Source organism: Protopterus annectens, chromosome 8.part1, assembly GCF_019279795.1.
Source record: "Protopterus annectens isolate FY-2018-M chromosome 8.part1, PAN1.0, whole genome shotgun sequence".
NCBI classification, from domain to species: Eukaryota; Metazoa; Chordata; order Ceratodontiformes; family Protopteridae; genus Protopterus; species Protopterus annectens.
In genome coordinates, this window is record NC_056742.1 from 110,221,817 (window position 1) to 110,228,289 (window position 6,473).

The window sequence follows — 6,473 nt, forward strand, 5'->3', positions numbered from 1 at the left end:
TTCCAACATCTACTGTTATTAATTTCACTCTTTAATCTCTTTGTTTATGTGCTGCCTCACAGCAAGAGGTTCTTTGGTTCAATTCTCGGCTGGGGTGCCTTCTGTGTGGAGTCTGCATGTCCTCCCTGTGGTTGCGTGGATTTCCTCCGGGTGCTCCAGTTTCCTCCCACATACCAAAGACATGCTGTAATGCTGTAGGTGGATTGGACACTCTAAATTGGCCCTAGGTGTGAGTGTGTGCGTGTGTGTGCCTTCTGTGGAAGGTTGGGCACCAGGCTGGCAACTCGACACTGTAAAACTCCACTGCCAATCATAAGCGGACAGGTGATCCGCTGTGGCAACCCCTAACCGGGAAAAGCCGAAAGAAGAAGAAGAAGAAGAATCTCTTTGTTTATGTATTTTTTTTCTTTTTTTGCATAACATAATGGACAATTCAAAATATCATCAAAGTTGGAGATTCATATTTCCATTTTTTTGTAATATTTTTTCTAGTAGCAACAATTATACTCCAAAACCTCACATACTGATCATTATTAACTTCTTTGGAACTAGTACATTCATGAGCACTGTTGAATTGCAATTATGTGTCCATAAACATTTAAAAGTGTGTTATTTCTTATCAAATATTAGCAAGTCTCTACATTCAAAAATATATGCTACAAATTGACTTTCTTTTTTGCAACTAAAACAAACATTAGTCTGTCTTATTCAATTTTATTTTATAAGGTGTAAATAAATATTCTATTGATGTGTTCCCAAATGAAAATTTTCTAACATAAACTACAGTAATACACTTTTATTCTTTTCATCTTTTAACTCATCCAGCTCACTGGCCTCAAGAAAATTCCAGCAATCTTTTATAATATTCTTGTTGTTATTAACAATCAATTTGTATAGCTTAGACAAACTTTTTTGTGATCTCTCATTCATTTAATGATGGAGGCAAGATAGTTGAATTATTCTAGAACATTTCTCTGTTTATTATTGTTTAGAATTAGTACATTATGTAGTATATTTTCTCTTTCTCCATGTTATCCAAATTATATTTGCTTGTTTATTTATAGACATCAGTTCCATTTTTTCGAAACAATCAACCCATAGTGTTATATTCTTATCGTTTACATTCCTCATATTTATATAACTTTGATTCTTTATAAAGTTAAAAGGGAAGAGTATAAATTTCCAGTTTTAGGGGTCGGAATTTTTGTAGATATTATTTATAATATTCTTTAGAATGATGTTTAAATAACTGGAATTTATTTTCCTCAAAAAAACACAATCTAATTGATAAATTAAAAAACATAAAAGACTTGCTAATTATATTTACTGGATTATAATTATACCTCATAATGGAGAAATGACATATTTGTTCATGTGTTATAGTTCTGTTGACCTGGATGTGAAGAATCTGAACATTATATGCAAGTACATTAAGTAATGCTGTTATAGCATAATATTCAATGTCTGGAAAGTCTATTATACCTCTTTGACAAGATCTAATATGGTTAATATATGCTGTTCTTCACTTTGAGAGGTGCCAAAGAAAGAAATCATTAACATTTCTAAAATTTTTATTATAATCTTATGAGGCAATAGAGCTGTTATTTAAAATATATACAACATCTTAAGCAAAATATTATTGTAATTAAAGTTAGTCTTTTACAAATAAAAAATAAAGATTATTCCATTTATTAGTTAAATGTTTAGTATTTCCACGAGGGTCTCAAAATTACTTTGTATGATTAGTTTTATATTCACTTGAAATTTTATTCTTAAATATTTTAGATCTTGTTTATTCCAATTAAATTTAAATATTCCATTCACAACAGTGTATGTTTGTAGTTAATACAATATTATAGTCTACATTAAGCAAGGGTGTGGGCCTATAACAGAGCAATGAGATTTTACTGCAGTAGGCTGCTTATGCGCCCACCAGTAAGTCTCAGTGTGAACATATGTAACCTTGCTTATTTTTGTTGTATTTTTCCATTTTATTGCTCTAATAACAGTTGTTGGTGTTTCCCAAGCATATGTACAATTACATTTACACTTGGCCCGTTTTACTGCACTATATTGTTAGGTGTTGTGTAACATTTCAAACACATGTAAGCTTGAAATAGTCTCTGTACTGCTAGCCGAATGTACCTGAGTGACCTGCCCTACGTCTGGCTGCTCATCACCACATTTCCCTCTCATTCTGCCTCTTGTGTATGTTTCAGGCTTTAAAATTATACAGCAATAAGGAAACGACACAGTACTGTGTTATTGTAACCTGCACTGCCTCAAGATAAAGTTAAAGAGCAGTAGAGGTCTGCACACTTACTCAGCATTGTAAAGTCTTAAATGCAATGACATAAGCTAAAGGACAGCAGAGGTCTGAGATTGTATTTTACCATCTAATACCCTCAGCCTTACCAGCCATACCTTTCTGTTACTACAGCATCAATCATAAATACGCCTTTAAGTTAAAACTATAGTTTCCTTATTTAAGGCTAGATATCACATTTTAAAGCTAGATGTCACATTTTTATTGCTGGTAAACCTGTATTCATCTTATTTAAGAGTGATATCACAGATTTATGCCAATTCTAATGTACTGAATGTGCACCTAGTGTTTTAATTAGAAAATGTTGTTGCTCTCAGCATGAGCCGTGCATATTTTTGCTGTCCTCTGTAGCTCAGAAATGGTGCTAGGGCGATGCTTCTCAATTGTATTCCATTTTGCATTGTTGTATATCTGCTGATGGTATTCCTGCTGAAATAATATTTTGCTACTTAACCATAGAGTGAAGTGCGAATGATATGGTGTTTTTTATAACTACTAAGATACGGTTTCTGTGAATATATTGCTCTCCTGTTCCCTTCTCTCTTCTACTTTATCCCTTCTAGATACACTCCCATCCTCTTCTTTCTGCCTACCTCATACGTATTTGAATCTTCTCAGACTAAATTCCTATTCTCCTTCCTGTCCTTTTTCACCTAACCCTCACTGTTCAGTTCATTTTACTTATCTTTTTTACCTCTTTTTCAGCTCGCACAGGTGCAACTGTTCCCTCAACCTTCAGTAAAGCTGCCATGCCAACCTTCAGTAAAGCTGCTACGCTAACCTACTCTCCCCAAAGGAAGACATTAAAAGGCTTTCCAACTGGTGTCCCACCTCAGCTTGTACATGCATATATTTAGTTTGTATAGCTGTGTTTCTTGCAATCTACTTGTGGTGTGTGCACTTGCAGCCTACAGCGGCCATTTCCTGTATTGTCTCTCTGTTAGTTCCCACTGCCCTGTTCAAAGCATTCAGTACATTAAATGAATAGATGCTCCCTCTATTTTTATCTTCACTTTTAACCTTATTTTAACGATGTCAGTAGATGGAGCTAAGCGATATTGTAACTTATAATCTCCTGTAACCCTCAAGAGATTTGCAACATGTTTCTAGAGTAGTTTTCTTGTCTATTTAGTTCAATCCCCTCACCAGACACTACAGTTTACATTTTCTGTTTGAGCTTACCTCTGGCAGGCCAATCAGCTCTACGTGTTTCCCAGAAACTCTGTGTCTGATGATTGCTTCTCAGAGCTCTTCTGTCCTTCCTTACTTGGCTCTACTTGCTCCGTTCACCCAGCAGGCTCACTCCACTCCCCTACCCTGCCCCCATATCCTACCCGCCCCACCACATCTACACTTATACCTCTCTAACCACTCTCACAGTAACATTTACCCTATTAAGATCAGCCCCACCAACCCACTCATCACCTTTCAGCCTCCATATTTTCTATGTAGTTCCTCCTACACCCCTAACTGCATCCACCCCATCCCTCTATAACACTGCACTCTGTAACTTTATACCCTATCCTATATTATTCGTCCCTTCTTTCACCCACCCTTCCCCTTATATACCCTTCTGAACATCACCCCCACGTCTTATAATCTACTCAAATCATGCAAATAAAACCCTCACAGCCTCTACTCTCTATACTCCAACCCTCATTCTCCTCTACCTACTCCACCTCACCACCCCCTCCCTATTCTCTTATTCTCCCCCTCTTCATACAACTTCCATATACTTTAATAAAGAGCCACCCTCCAGGGTCTATATAAATCTCCACCTCTACTTCCTTAATAATTCTCTCCTCTTCATCAGGAAACTCTTCCCAGTTAACTATAATTAAACTCACATATCTACTAGCCCAGGCATTATAAGCTCTGCTATCCCAACTCACAACCCCAAAGAATATAAACACCTATCTAACCTACTTTCTCAACTTATCTCTCTCCTCCTTTCTGGCAACATACACCCTAACCCTGGTTCCTCACACAATCACCCCTCCACCCCAAACTTGACTCATACACCTCCTACCAACAAATCTCAACTTTTTGCTACAATTAATGCCCGGAGCCTATGCAATAAAATACCTGATTTCCATGCATGGATCTCCCATAACAATCCAGATATTCTCTCTATCTCAGAAACGTGGCTAAAGTCACATATAAAAGACACTGAAATAACCCCACCCAACTATAGACTAATAAGAAATGATAGAACCCAAAAAAAAGGTGGTGGAGTAGCCTTGCTTTTCTCTTCCTCCTTAATAGTGACACCCTATACTAAACCCATACCCCAATTTGCTACTGCTGAGCTATCCATGGCCCTCCTAAAAGTTAATAACCATAAAACTTTATGCATTGCCACCCTTTACATACCTCCAGGTAACAATATCCCTATTCTGGAGGATATTCTGTCATGGTTCACCACCAACATAAATAATGAAACTATTATCTTAGGTGATGTTAATATTAACTGGTCTTCCATATATTCATCTACACCCTCTCAGAGTATCAACCTTTATAATTTCACACAGTTAATCAACACCCCTACTAGACTAAACAAAGATAGGACCATAGATAGTATCCTGGATTGGATACTTGTTTCCCACCCAAACCTAATTTCTGACAGTGGTACCCTCCCTGACTCCCTGAGTGATCATCTTCCTGCTTTTGCATACCGTTCCTCTTCTCCCCTCCATCTACCACACAAATATATCACAACCTGCACCTTAAAAAACTTCAACCCTCTAATCTTCTCCAACTCCTTAAAACAGACTAACTGGAACCCCCCTAAAGACCCTTCCTCTGGGTGCCACCGTCTCTCACTTTAACACAGTATTCACTAATCTACTTAATTGCTTTGCCACCTCCCGAACTAAAAGAATCAAATCCAGTGCTGTCCCTGGCTAACCAAAGAGACTAAAACCCTTATGCATCCCAGAGACAAAACATAGAAATACTATTAAAAATTCAAAACACCAAACTCCCTGACTGAATACAAGCAACTTCAAAATTGGGTAAAAAAACAAATAGCTACCGACTGAAAATCCTACTATTTTAAACTTCAAAACAACCACAAAACCAACCCCCAAAAATTCTGGAGTAATATCTCCTCAGTCCTCTGTCCTGGCAAAAAAGAGAATCCCTGCCTTGACCCCAACTGTCTTGACCATGACCTAGCTACTGAATTCAATTCCTTTTTCATTGATTCCATAACCAAACTTACCTCGTCTTTCCCAAATAATACCTCACCCAATACACCCAATCCAGTTCATTCAACCTCCGACAATACTCATCTTCCTCCTTTCACTTTCAGGCCAGTTCCAACACATACCATAAAAACTCCTACTAAAATTAAAACCTTGCTCTAATGCCCCCGACAATATCCCATCTAACTTTCTCAAGTTAGCTGCCAATGACATAGCTCTACCAATCTGCACCCTAATCAATTACTCTATTCAAGAATGTTATGTACCCCTCCTTTGGAAAAAAGCCTTCATCATTCCCCTTCACAAAAGAGGTAGCAACTTAACAATCCCCAATTTTCGTCCAATAGCTATCCTGTCCCAATCTCTAAAATCCTTGAAAAATGTATCCACCTACAACCCTTATCCTATTTGTTAGACAATCAGCTATTGACCCCCACACAACATGAGTTTAGACCTGGACACAGCAACACTACTGCCCTGCTCTCCTTTCTTGAAATCATTAACTGTGCTCGTGATTCTGGTAATATAGTATCTACTCTTCTTCTCGACTTATCCAATGCCTTTGATACAATCTCCCACAATCTCCTCCTGTCCAAGCTCTCTCATCTCAACCTCTCCTCTTCTTCCATCAACTGGTTCACCAGCTACCTCTCAGACAGAGAACAAGCAGTAAAGTGGAACTGCACTTCCTCCTTCCTCCACACACCAACAGGTGTTCCACAAGGCTCAATATTGGGCCTTTTACTATTTAACATTTTTATTAATGACTTCCATCAAAACATCCCTAATGCTGAACTTGTCCAATACACAGACGACTCTACCATCATTTGTTCCACCAATTCTCTCCCCAAACTCATGAATTTAACTCAAGTAGCATTCTCCTGCACTGAGTCCAGGATGCTAGATAACCATCTAGCTCACAATGTATCAAAATAAAAAAT